Source organism: Sus scrofa, chromosome 6, assembly GCF_000003025.6.
Source record: "Sus scrofa isolate TJ Tabasco breed Duroc chromosome 6, Sscrofa11.1, whole genome shotgun sequence".
Classification (NCBI taxonomy): domain Eukaryota; kingdom Metazoa; phylum Chordata; class Mammalia; order Artiodactyla; family Suidae; genus Sus; species Sus scrofa.
Window position 1 is genome coordinate 45,681,373 of NC_010448.4, and position 14,645 is coordinate 45,696,017.

At 44.4% G+C, this 14,645-nt stretch overlaps 1 long non-coding RNA gene across 1 annotated transcript in view; it reads right to left on the reverse strand.

Moving 5' to 3' along the window:
* Nucleotides 1-13,286, reverse strand: part of LOC102161624 — a 28,168-nt gene extending 14,882 nt beyond the window's left edge. Inside the window, exon 1 of the long non-coding RNA XR_002345330.1 lies at nt 12,565-13,286. This is a non-coding gene — a long non-coding RNA (uncharacterized LOC102161624). The remainder of the gene's footprint in view (nt 1-12,564) is intronic.

Below are 14,645 nucleotides of genomic sequence, written 5' to 3' on the forward strand. Positions count from 1 at the left end.
TCACACCTTCTTTGGATTTTCCATTGTCAATACAGATGCTCCCATCAGTCAAATGGTCATTTGAATAAAATTAAAACTTTGGCCTTTAGTGTTGGCCTCACCAAATGGGACCTTCTGGATCTTCCCCAACCCATTAAAACTGTTGATATGGCCCAATATAAATTGAAACAGGGCCTTTATGGATGGAGAGCCATTACACAAGATCTATTAAGAGACGAGGTGATTATCACCACTGTTTCTCCATTATACAATCAAATATGGCTTGTCTTGAACATGGAAAGAATGAGTGGTACCTCACAGTGGATTACTATAACCTTAATGCCATGGTCCCACCCATTAAAATGGGCTCTAACAAAACTGAAATGACCAAAGGTGTATAAGCTTTCAGTTATAAAGTAAGTTCTGGGGACCTAATATATAGCATGGTGACCTTAGTTAATAATAGTTAATAATACTGTACTATACACTTGAAATTTGCCAAGACAGTAAACCTTGGGTATTCTCACCACATACAAACACACAAAGCTAACTATAAGGTGACTGTGTTAACCTGATTGTGGAAATCATTTCACTGTGTGTGTGTATAAAATGTTGTATACTTTATTTATTTATTTATTTATTTATTTTTGCTTTTTAGGGCTGCACCTGCAGCATATGGAAGTTTCCAGGCTAGGGGTCAAAGTGGAGCTACAGCTGCTGGCCTATGCCACAGCCACAGCACTGGAGGATCCCAGCAGAGCCTGTGACCTACACCACAGCTCGCAGCAACACCTGATCCTTAACCCACTGAGCAAGGCCAGGGATCGAACCCTCATCCTCATGGATACCAGTCAGGTTCACAACCCACTGAGCCACAATGGGAGCCACATTACACATACGTAAATAAATATTTTAACATATATAATTTTACTTGTCAGTTTTATCTTAGTAAAGCTGAGGTGGGGGAATAAATGACCAACACCATCCAATTTTCTACCGCTAAATGCTTTGCTCTTATAGACTTGGCTCCTATATTCTATTCCGCATCAATTTCAAAAGATTTTCAGTTCAAATTCAGCTTTAGACAGATGTAGTACATTTTTACTCGGTTGCCCATGGGGTACCTAAGTCGCCTGGGTGTTGCACACAATCTCTGCTGATAAAGACCTCAACCAGGAGTTCCCTGGTGGCTCAGCAGATTAAGGATCTGGCATTGTCACCACCGTGGCCAGAGTTCGATCCCTGGCCCAGGAACTTCTGCATGCTATGGGCATAGCCCCCCAAAAATAAGGACCTCAATCAGATCCAGGAATCCCTATGTTCCAAGGTATGGCAACATCCTCAAGTTAGGATATTCACTAGACACTCTGACACAGGACATACAAACATTTACCACTGCACTTACTGAGAGGGGATGGCTATTTTTCTGCCTAGGGGCCTATCACCTCAGTTAAATTCTCAGGCCCCATCTGGTCTGCTGAAGGCAACTCCATTCCTGATGCAGTTAAAAGGCAACTTCGAACTTTATCAGCCCCAACCACTTTCGACCAAGACCAACACCTATTAGACTCCTTTGGCTTCTAGAAGAAACATATTCCTATTTACCAATGTAACTAATTTAGTTACTAGCTTAGTTATGCTTTCATTTGCAAGCCCTGTGCATGTGGGCCCTTTACAACAGGAGGACCTAGAGTCGGTTCAGATGACCATATAACGCTGCTTCCTTTACTACCTCATGGAGACTCCTTCATGGTGGAAGCTCTGCAACCACCTGTTACACTTCTTGGGGTCTGTGGACCACCCCAACTGGCCATAAGTTGCCTATGGACTTCGGGTGCAAAAATCTGCCCTCTCCTTCCATATGTTATGCGCCATTAGAGCTACAACTGCTGGCTATAAACGGAGTCAACCTGGATGTGGAAGCTCTCAAAGGACCTGCCCCCCTGTGACTTCACACCTAGCTGCCCATTATGTTCTGGGTCATGGAAACAGCACCCTTCAGGGCCTCTGAGCTCCCACTGTTGAAATGGAAGTGGTACTTTCAGGACAGTGCCACACCTGGGATCTGGTGTATCCCACCTGTAGGAGGAAGTAACCTCCTCTGTCCTCAGTCCCTTGCCAGATGCCGTCATACTGGAGGAGGTCTTCCCTCTCCCAGACCCCTTGGTTACCTGGGGAGCCCTTTGGGATCATTGGAGTAAAGAGAAATTGAGTTTGCTTATTTTATAGATGGTAGCACCACCGTTTCGCATGACAGCTCGCTAGAGGGCTGCTGTTTTTTTTATCCCTCATCCAAGACATCTCTGATAAAGGATGGGATCTAAGGGTCAGCACAATTGGCTGTACTGTGGGTGGCCATCATGGCACTGGAAGATGTCCTGGTCAACAATCCTGGATGACTGCCAATAATCAAGCCATTTAATCCAGTCAATGGCAACAGCAATTCCTCATTCAAGGCCTCCGCCTTTGGTATAATATAAAGAACTTTGGGCCTTGCCTTGCCTCTTAGCTATCAAAGATAAAAATACAGGTGTTAGGTGGTATCTATAAACTGGATGGAAAATACCAAAGAGAAGACATAAAACAACCATACCATCAAGATCCCACCCAGGCTCCAGCCACGATTTCGTCTGACCAAACAAACAGGAAAAACAGACTCCAGCATGGATGAAGGCCCCAGGACCAAGATAATTTAAGGAGCTGTTAAACCTCAGAATAAACAGAGCCAGAAGGTTACACTTGATGACCTAAATCCCCCTTCCCTGTTTCCCAAGCCCCCTTCCCCTTTCTCCTTGTGACTACGTGACCTATCACATGAAACCCTAACTATAAAAAAGCCCTTGCCCCAATAGGGGGGAGCCTGAGTTCGCTCTGCCCAGTGCTCCCAGCCACTCTGTTGGTCGATACACCTGCTTGTGATCTCATTGCTCCAGCCTCTGTTTCTCTGGACTCTGTAGTCCTAAGGTCACAGGTGTCTCTGCCTACACCAAGGCTCGTATTGCTTCCGCCCTATTTAATGCCCAAGCTGACAGAGGAGCACAAATTTTAGAAACTAAGGTAAAAACTTCCTCAGATTCCATTTCTCTACTTCTGGTCCAATGGCCCATGAAATATCAGAAATCAGGGGAGACTTTAGTGCTCCTTTAGTGCTTGATGTGATTGCAGAAAGCTTTTCCTCTGTTCTGTCATGATCAACGTGGTGACAAGCCAATGCACTCTCTGCAGGCAGACCTGTCATTGGCAGTATAATTGCTGTAGGTCCTGCCCCTACAGTGGCTGGCAAATAGATTTTATCAGGCCACTGCCCTCCTCTGCTGGTGCCATTCATTATGCCTTGACCATGGCGCATGCCCACCTGAGCAGCTTACAGGCCTAGCCCACTAGACATGTGACTGCAGAATCTCCCTACCTGGCCTCAGTAGAATGCTCTTCATTCCCCTTGGAGTTCCAGACATTACTGACCAAAGCACTCACTTCTCAAATACACAACCTTGGCCTCTTGAACTAAGCATTCAATAAAACTTTCACCTTCCCTCTCAGCCCAAGGCTGCTGATTGTATAAGCTTCCACATGGTTTATTTAAATAAACCTTAACAAAATTGCAAAATCAATATTTTGTAAATGAGTCTCTCTCTTGCCAGAAAAATAGGCCTTCTAAATGAGTCTATCTCCTGCCAGATGGCCTTCATTAAACTAAATACCTGGCCCCTACGGGCGCTCTACCCTATGGCAAAATGCACTGATAACATCTCAATTGCCTTTCCTTGCTCTCTGTGGTGACGCTTCACAAATCAAGATCACACCAGAGAGGAAATTCCTCCCTGCTTCTATCCCTTTGGAATCTTGCTCCCATCCCAATTTTTTTTTTCTTTTTTTTTCAGTCCTCACACTCAGCATATGGAAGCTCCCAGGCTAGCAGTCGAATTGGAGCTGCAGCTGCTGACCTACACCACAGCCACAGCAATGCCAGATCCAAGCTGCATCTGCGATCTACACGGCAGCTCACAGCAATGCCAGACCCTTAACCTACTGAGTGAGGCCAGGGATCGAACCTGCATCTTCATGGATACTAGTCAGGTTCATTACCACTGAGCCACAATGGGAACTCCATTCCCATCCCAATTTTGATGGAAATCAGACTTTGGAGGTTGTTGATTATTACCCATTCACGGTCGAACGCCCCTCGGTTATCTGCTAGAGCTATTCAGGCGCCCTGATGATGATGATTTGCTTAAGCCACAAGCTTTGCCAAAATTTTCAAGCTATAAAGGAGACCTAATTGACAATTCCAGGACCCATACCCACCATGGTGTGGAGAGCAGAAAAAGGCCAAGGAAGATTAAAATAGGTCTGTATTAACCACATTTTCTAATTTCTGTATCTGATGCTTTGACATCTGGGGCCTTGCTGACCAAGAGAGACTGATGCTCTCAGCATTAGATTCCTAGAGTTAGCAAATGATTCTCCTGTGAGTGTGCCTTTCATATGCAAACTAACCAATCCAGGGCCCTAATCCCAAATCAGATCCTCTATCTGACTTTTATACTCCCTTATACTGGGGGTTATGACTTTTCTGCCCTAATCACCCCAGAACCAGGTATCATTCAACTGGGGCAGCACCTACACCCTGAGCCCAGTGAAATTATTCAAACAAGCCAATTCCAAACCTGCTTAGCCTGCTTACCTGCCTTGCCCATTCCTTTCCATGAAAGCCACAATAAAGGCTCTCCCAGAGTTCCGTCCCTCTCTCTGCCTACCACTGACCCTATGTTCCTTCATGTGGCCCTGTGTGGCACGGTGTGCCCCCCCCCACACTTTGGAACTATGATAACAACCACCTAGCTTTCACCTCCTGATCTGTTAGTCTCACCATACCTGAGTAAAAATAAGATCTACATTTTAAAACGTTGTCACATCCAAGAGCAGCCCCTACTGAGGAATGCAGGATCTCCCCAGACAACTGAGACCTGAAACTGGGACAACGGTCTGCACTAGCCCCGTACTGGTCAGCAGCCCCCGGTGCTTCAGGCTCCAACACACACGGAGCAAATGTTAGTGCTTGGCCTTTGAGATTTTCATATCCCAGCTATGGTTGCTTTGGGTAATAGTCTGGGCCTGGTACACTGCAGGCCACTGAGCAGACCCCAGCAGGCAACATGACAGCCAGTGGGTTTTGGGGTGGCACTGTCACCCATAGTCACTTGATCTCTTCAACATCATTGCCATAGCCCAACACTAGAGGGCACTAAAATTCCATTCCTGCCTTGCTGGCAAAAGTTTAGTTTTTCTTTCTTTCTTTTTTCCTTTTTAGGGCTGCATGGAGGCATATGGAAGTTCCCAGGCCAGAAGTCGAATCAGAGCTATAGCTGTCAGCCTACACCACAGCCGCAGTAACATAGGATCTGAGCCACATATGTGACCTACACCATAGCTCATGGCGACACTGCATCCTTAACCCACAGTGGCCAGGGATCAAACCTGCATCCTCATGGATCCTAGTTGGGTTCGTGAACCACTGAGCCACGAAAGGAACTCCTAATTTCTCTTTTTTTGCTTAAATTTTATTGACATATAGTTGATTTGCAAGGTTGTGATCATTTGTTCTATACAACAAAGTGATTCAGTTACACAGGTACACACATTCTCTTTCAGATTCTTTTCCCACACAGATTATCACAGAATATAGGGTAGAGTTCTCTGTGCTATACAGCAGGGGATGTACCCATTGGGCAAAAGTTTAGTTTTAAGCAGCCCCTACTGGCTATTTTAAATTCACGAGGGAGTCACACCACATAGGAGGCAGCATTCATACTTGCAGCACAACCTCACTATTAACCCTCTTGAATTAATGCCCCTGTGCCTAGGCCTGGCCTCTCAAAACACATGTCAGACTTGTCACTGAAAGGGCAATGGAAAGCTTCACACGGGGATGTATGCAATGAAGCTGCTGCTGCTTCCTTTTTTTTTTTTTTTTTTTGCTTTTTTTAGTGTGGCACCCACGGCACATGGAAGTTCCCAGGCTAGGGGTAGAATTGAAGCTGCAGCTGCCTGTCTATGCCACAGGCACAGGAACACTGGATCTGAGCTGCATCTGTGACTTATGCCACAGCTCGTGGCGATGCTGGATCCTTAACCCACTGGATGAGGTCAGGGATTGAACCCACATCCTCATGGACACTATGTCAGGTCCTTAACCCACTGAGCCACAATGGAAACACTGTCTTGTGTTTTTATAATGTATGCAGCTATTATACATCTGGTAACTATAACACTATGCAACAATTAGATAAATTACAATGGAATTCTAAAACATTCAATTATAAAAGACAGTGGGGAGTTCCCGTCGTGGTGCAGTGGTTAACGAATCCGACTAGGAACCATGAGGTTGCGGGTTCGGTCCCTGCCCTTGCTCAGTGGATTAACGATCCGGCGTTGCCGTGAGCTGTGGTGTAGGTTGCAGACGCGGCTCGGATCCTGCGTTGCTGTGCCTCTGGCGTAGGCCGGTGGCTACAGCTCCGATTCAACCCCTAGCCTGGGAACCTCCATATGCCGCGGGAGCGGCCCAAGAAATAGCAACAACAACAACAACAAAAGACAAAAAGACAAAAGACAAAAATAAATAAATAAATAAATAAATAAATAAAAGACAGTGGGGTGTTCAGGTTAGATAAATAAGATGTAACCAATAGAAAACAAATAATACATGGTGGCCAACTATATGCACTCCAACTATAAAAATAATTACTTTAAATGTTAGTACTTTGAAGCAACAGTCATCAAAACTGCATAGTACTGGCACAAAGACAGAAATATAGATCAGTGGAATGGGATAGAAAGCCCAGAATTCAACCCACGCACCTACAGCCAACTCACTATGACAAAGGAGGCAAGAATATACAATGGAGAAAGGACAGCTTGTTCAATAAGTGGTGCTGGGAAAACTGGACAGCCACATGGAAAAGAATGAAATTAGAACACTCCCTAACACCATATGCAAAAAGAAACTCCAAATGGATGAAAGACCTAGATATAAGACCAGACACTATCAAACTCCTAGAGGAAAACATAGGCCAAACACTCTCTGACATAAACGACAGCAACATCTTCTCAGATCCACCTATCAGAGTACTGACAATAAAAAGAAAAATAAACAAATGGGACCTAATCCAACTTCAAAGTTTCTGCACAGCAAAGGAAACCCTAAACAACACAAAAAGACAACCCACAGAAGGGGAGAAAATCTTTGCAAGGGCATCCACTGACAAGGGATTCATCTCCAAAATTTATAAACACCTCCTGCAGCTCCATACCAAAAAAACAATCAACCCCATCAAAAAATGGGCAGAAGATCTAAACAGACAGTTCTCCAAAGAAGACATACAGATGGCCAAGAAACACATGAAAAGATGTTCAACGTCACTCATTATTAGAGAGATGCAAATCAAAACCACGATGAGGTACCACCTTCCACCAGCCAGAATGGCCATCATCCAAAAGTCTACAAACAAGAAGTGCTGGAGAGGGTGTGGAGAAAAAGGAACCCTAGTACACTGTTGGTGGGATTGTCAATTGGTGCAACCACTGTGCAAAGCAGTATGGAGATTCCTCAGAAAACTAAACATAGAACTACCATTTGATCCAGCAATCCCACTCCTGGGCATCTATCCAGAGAAAACCACGACTCGAAAAGACACATGTACTCCGATGTTCATTGCAGCACTCTTTACAATAGCCAAGACATGGAAACAACCTAAATGTCCATTGACAGAGGAGTGGATCCAGAAGATGTTGTACATATACACAATGGAGTATTACTCAGCCATTAAAAAGAATGAAATACCAGCATTTTTTGCAACACGGATGGACCTAGAAACTATCATGCTAAGTGAAATCAGCCATACAATGAGACACCAACATCAAATGCTTTCACTGACATGTGGAATCTGAAAAAAGGACAGACGGAACTTCTTTGCAGAACAGATGCTGACTCACAGACATGGAAAAACTTATGGTCTCCAGAGGAGACAGTTTGGGGGGTGGGGGGATGTGCCTGGGCTGTGGGATGGAAATCCTGTGAAATCAGATTGTTACAATCATTATACAACTACAGATGTGATAAATTCATTTGAGTAAAAAAAAAAAAGTTAGTACTTTGAATAAAAGGTGGGAATTGTCAGAAAAAATAAAAAAATAGATTTATCTCAAATGTAAAGCTATAGATAGGTTGAAATTATATAGAATAACATATATATAATTATATATGTAACAGTAACTATAGGAAGATTGGAGTGGCTATATTAATATGTATTATATTATTAATAAATCATATTAATACATTAATATAATTGATATATTAATATTAGACAAACTAGACTTCAAGACAAAGTGTATTACCAGAAATGAGGGACATTTAATAATGATAAAAGGTCAGTTCATCATAAATATTTATGTGTTTATCAACAGAGTTTCAAAATACATGAAATAAAATAGAAAGAATTAAAAGGAGAAATAAATAACTTCACTTTAAAAGGTGGAGATTTTAACACCCCTTTCAACAACTGATACAATAATTAGACAAAAAGAAAATCAGAAGAGACATATACAAGCTGACCTAAACTAAAAACTATCACCCACTTTGACCTGATATTTATAGAACACTGTACCCGTGCAACAGTAGGATACACATTCTTTTCGAGGTTCCAAGTGAATGTTTATTCACGAGGATATGCTGGGCCATAAAAGAAATATCAATCAAGTTAAAATGACTGAAATCGTACAGAATGTGTTCTCTGACCACAAGAGAATTAAATTAGAAATAAATATATGTAGGAAAACTCTATATATCTAGAAATAAAATAGACACTTTCAAATAACCCATGGTTCAAAGAATAAATCTTACAGGACATTAGAAAATGTTTTAGGAGTTTCCGTTGTGGCTCAGTGGAAACGAATCCGACTAGGAACCATGAGGTTGCAGGTTTGATCCCTGGCCTTGCTCAGTGGGTTAAGGATCAGGTGTTGCTGCAAGCTGTGGTGTAGGTTGCAGATGCAGCTCGGATCCCGTGTTGCTGTGGCTGTGGTGTAGGCCAGCAGCTGTAGCTCGGTTTCGACCCCTAGCCTGGGAACCTCCATATGCGGCAGGTGCGGCCCTAAAAAAGACAACAGACAAAAAAAAAAAAAAAAAAAAAAAGGGCATCCACCAAAAAAACTTCCCCCAAACAAACTGTTGACATCACACTTAACGGTAAATTTTAAGATTAGGAGCACGACGCTGAGGGTACCCACTCCTATCACTTTCAACATGTGTTAGAGGTCTTAGCCATTATAATAAAGCAGAAGCAGAAATAAAAAGCACATCACTTAGAAATAAGTAAAACTATCTTTTTGCAAAGGACATGATTATTTACCCTATTTTTTTCCCATTTTTGGCTGCACTCGTGGTATGCAGAAGTTCCCAGGTCAGGGATCCAACCAGTACCACTGCAGCAACCCAAGCTACTACAGTGACAAGAAAGGATCCTTGTTAACCCACTGAGCCACAAGAGAACTATTATTTACCCTATTTAGCCATCATATAAAATAAATAATAAATAAAAAATAAAAGTTTGGCCACATACCTAAACATAAAAGCTAAAGCCAAAGAGCGATTACTGGAAAACACAACTGTGACTTGGGGATAGGCACGTGTTTCTTATGTGACAGAAAACAAGAACCATTAGAAGTTAAAAGTGTTAAGAGTTCTTCAAAATTAAATACTTCCCACCAAATAACATCTTTGTGAAAACAAACAGGCAAGGAACAAACTAGGAGAAAATAGTCAAAAAACATATCTAACAAAGGACTGGTATCCAGGATACATACATAAAGAATTACTTAAGTCAATAATTTTTTTGTGTCTTTTTTTTTGCCTTTTTCTAGGGCCACTCCCGAGGCATATGGAGGTTCCCAGGCTAGGGGTCCAATCGGAGCTGTAGTCACCGGCCTACACCAGAGCCACAGCAACGTGGGATCCGAGCCGCATCTGCAACCTACATCACAGCTCACGGCAACGCCGGATTGTTAACCCACTGAGCAAGGGCAGGGACCGAACCCGCAACCTCATGGTTCTTAGTCAGATTCGTTAACCACTGCGCCACGACGGGAACTCCCCTTTTGTCTTTTTAGGGCTGCATCTCCCAGCATATGGAGGTTCCCAGGCTACGGGTCGAATCAGAGCTGTAGCTGCCAGTCTATGCCACAGCCGCGCCAGATCCCAGCCGCATTTTCAACCTACACCACAGCCCACGGCAACAGATCCTTAACCCACTAAGCGAGGCCAAGGATCAAATCTCATGGATAGGAGTTCCCGTCGTGGCCCAGTGGTTAACGAATCCGACTAGGAACCATGAGGTTGCGGGTTCGGTCCCTGCCCTTGCTCAGTGGGTTAACGATCCGGCATTGCCGTGAGCTGTGGTGTAGGTTGCAGACGCGGCTCGGATCCCGCGTTGCTGTGGCTCTGGTGTAGGCCGGTGGCTACAGCTCCGATTCGACCCCTAGCCTGGGAACCTCCATATGCCCCAGGAGCGGCCCAAGAAATAGCAACAATAACAACAAAAAAGACAAAAGACAAAAAAAAAAAAAAAAAAAAAAAACTCATGGATACTAGTTGGGTTTGTTAACCACTGAGTCACAGCAGGAACTCCCTCTTGCTCCTTATTTTTCTCATCTCCTAGCTCAGTCCCAGAAAAGCCAGGGACCACCTACAGAGAAGGGATAAAGTAAAGGAGTCCAATTACAGTCTAGGATAGTGAGAAGAAACGAACTTTTTAAAATTATTATTTCCAAATTGTAGGAGGTGGAAAGTTTTTGCTTTATTGAATATGAAGCATTGCTTTTTCCAGGAAATACTTCAATGAGCAAAAATAATTTTACTTATTGAGAGTGCTCTCATTTTTATTATCTTACAGTGACCGAAGAAGCTATCAAACCTGCCAAGATTCTGTCCAGGAGCAGGACAAAACTCACAGAAGTGTTCAAAGTGGTAGTTAGAGCTTTTATTTTGCAAGCAAAGCATGGAGCCTTAATTCGACGTATTTGTTGTTTGTTGATATGGAGTTTCCAGGTATACAATGCTATCACCTGGAAACTATGATAGTCTTACCACCTTCTTTTCAATGCTTACACCTGTAATTATTTTACTTCCTTAATTGGCAGTCACAGTTCTGTAGGTTCAAATAAAAGCCAATATCAGACACTCAGCTAGTGGCAGTCAGGCACAGTCGTGAGTCACTCAGCAGTCTGCCACCGTGGAACACATGCTAGACAACAAATGCAAGACATGCCTTCCACGACCATTATATAAATCCTAAGACAACTATAACAGACACATTCACAGTTACCTTCTTTCTCATCTACTCAACAAAACCACAGTCCTAAAGGCACCACATCATTCTGTGCCTCATCTAAATAATTCCACAAAGTCAGAAAAGCGCACTCACAAATCCCTACCTGTTACTTCTCCTCTGTGGAGAGACATGTTTCTACAATCTTTTCTTAGCCTCTTTGCTTCTATTTTCTATGCTGAAAACTCCATCTTGTCCTGCTTTACTTTACCCCATATTCCTGCTTGAAAAACAGTCGCCTGAAGAACAAAGACCTAAAGGCATAAGTTATTCACAGGGTCAGCTGAATGAGGACATAATGCGTTGGTCTAGGCACACCGGACCTGTTCAGGTTGGCACGCAGTTTGCACAGCATGATGTGTCCTGTTAAAATAACAGAAAGAGGAACCTCATGGCCCCAGGGGGGTTATGAGCGGGTAGTTAGCAGAATATGCATCAGCACGGAGACCCAGGTGTAAACCTAGGCACGCGGAGTTGCTTCAGATAGGCTTGCCCTTTGCGGAAGCATAATGATGATTCTCTAGATGCCATGTGTAGACAGCTGATGCCAAGCTTCCTCAAATGCTAATGATTGTTAAATGCCTAAAGGTTAGAGTAAAAGCTTAACCATCTACCAGCTTGTGACTTTTAAAATAATAAAAAACAAAACAAAACTATATCCTGCCCCTACAACCCCCTCCTCACTTGACGTCATCCCAAAGAGCACAATAAAAGCAGTGTGGTTTCTTGAGGCGCTCTTGGTCCCTAAGACCTTCAGTCCCCCGGTTCCCACCTTTAATGAAGATAAATATCTCTGTGTCTTGTTTTATGTTAACTTTTTCTTAAGTTCCACAGCACCCATGCTTCAGCCCTCACCTGTTGAGCTGGTCTCCGCCCTCCTGCCGTCACATACAAGTTCACGCCCATCTCAGACATCATCCAGAAATTGACATATCAGAGGAAACACTACGCGGCAACAGGACTCTGTCCGCTTCCACAATCGGTGGCAATATTCCTCAGAGCAGCTCAACGCGCGACCGCGCAGGAGGTCCCGCACAGGGGGCCGCCCCCATTCGAGACACACCCCTACACACAAACCTCTGCGTGTGCCGCACCGGGTTCCGGGCGCTACGGCTTCCTCGAGGACAAAACACAAACATTCCCCGCGCGCCCCACCACGGAGCTCACGTCAGGTCACACCCACGGTCAACATGAGCGTTCCTACCTGGAACTGAAGTCGGGGTCTAAGCACACGCAGGCTTGAGGCTTCCGCCTTCCTCCGGGCTTTGGGGACCTGGGTCGGGTTCCAGCGAGCTGCCTCAGCAGGCTACCCCCGCTGCGCGTGCGCGGTCCTGCGGGCCAGAGCGCCGCAAAATCTGGAGCGGGCTGGTGATCCTCTGTGTGGCCGGTTCCTCGCACAATCGGCAGATCCTGGCTTTCCCGGCTTGTACTGTGTTACCCCCAACCCCCAAACAGTACCACCACCACCCTTGGCTGGAATCGGGGTCCCCTCGGTTTTTTCACCTCCCATTGATGAGTTGGGGTGGCCAAAGCTGGATTGTGGGAGGAGCTCAAGGTGAAAAACGCCCACCCCATACCTGTGTGTATGTGAGCTGTGGAGGATGGTTGTGCAACTGTAAGTGATGGAGCATTATGCGATGTACGTGTGTAAATGTATGTGTGTGGGATGTGTGATGGCGCCAGTGTGTTTGCTCTAAGTGGGGGCAGGGCCTATTGTAGGATTGATTTTGTGACTGCACAGCTGTGACCAGAGAGAGACTGGGTTTGACTGAATGTAGCCAGGTGGAGCTTTTTTTTTTCTTTTGCCCAGGGCACCTGTGCATAAGGAAGTTCCCAGGGCTAGGGGTGGAATGGCAGCTGCAGCCTGTGCCACAGGCATGGCAATACCTGATTGGAGTTTCTGCTGACACCTCTGCTGCAGCTTGTGGCAATGCTGGATCCTTAACCCACTGAGCCAGGCCAGAGACCAAACTGCATGCTCACAGTTGCTGGGTCACTGCATGCTCACTGCATGCTGGGTCCTTAACCAGCTGAGCTACAACGGGAACTCTCAGGTGGAGAGGTGTTGTTTTTTTTTTTTTTTTAAGCACTGTGTTTTCCTTCTATTACATTAGTAAATATACAGAAAAGCAATGAACTCCATTTACTGCAAACTATTGGTTCTTACACCCATGAACATGTAGCACAATTAATATGGAGGTTTTAAAAAACATTTAAGTCTAGGCCTCACTCAGAGGTTGCAACGGGGGTCAGGACCCAGGTATTTTTAAAAAGCTCTTTGAATAGCTCTGATGAGTTTCCTGCTGGTTAAGTCTCTGAGTGAGAGTTTTTTTTTTTTTTTTTAACTCTTAATTAGACTATGTAATTTGGTGTGGATGGTTAGAGTTTCATTTCTGCAATCCCAGAGCAGAGAATTTTGTGGAAAAAGACCCCAGGGGACTTCACAAGACCCCAGTGCCTGTGTTAAATCAGAGTATGGTTGCAAGTAGGCATTCTCCATCAGAGCCCCTATCCCTAATGCCCAGCAAAATACTTACACAGGGGAGGCATCAGTGGAATATTGACCACCCAGGGCCACTTATAGGATCCTTGGTTTCTTAGAACTTTATTCACTTGGTTCCCTGTTGCCCTCTCTGCCACTCTAGGTTTTAGCTATGTGAGATCCAGCTCTGGAGAAATGACCCCCAAGAGGGAAGTCAGGCATTTGAGACAGAAATTAAAGCAGAAAAGCACAGATTCAGTCATGGATTGAAAAGTTTAGAGCTTGAGAGTTCCCACTGTGGCTCAGTGGAAAGGAATCTTATTACTATCCATGAGGACGCAGGTTCAATCCCTGGCCTTGCTCAGTGGGTTAAGTATCCGGTGTTGCCTTGAGCTGTGGTGTGTGTCGCACACCTGTCTCGGATCCTGCATTGCTGTGGCTCTGGCGTAGGCCAGCAACTACAGCTCCAATTAGACTCCTAGCCTGAGAACCTCCATATGACATGGGTGCAGCCCTAAAAAAAAAAAAAAAAAAGACACACACACATACAAAAGTTGAGCTTGAAGCACTTCCAGCAGAATGAAAGTGACATGTCAGACATAGGATTCCCTCAAAAGAGTCTTTCAGAAACTTTAGAACACTGCTGACCCTTCAGCTGCATCAAGGTAAAGACCAGGTTCCCTCATGCTAAGGATTGGAATCTATAAGTTCATAGCACTTTTGTGGGAATAGAACTCTGGGAATCCTGAGGTTTTAAAATTATTAACTGACTCCACATTTCCAAGAGAAGACTCTTTCTTACT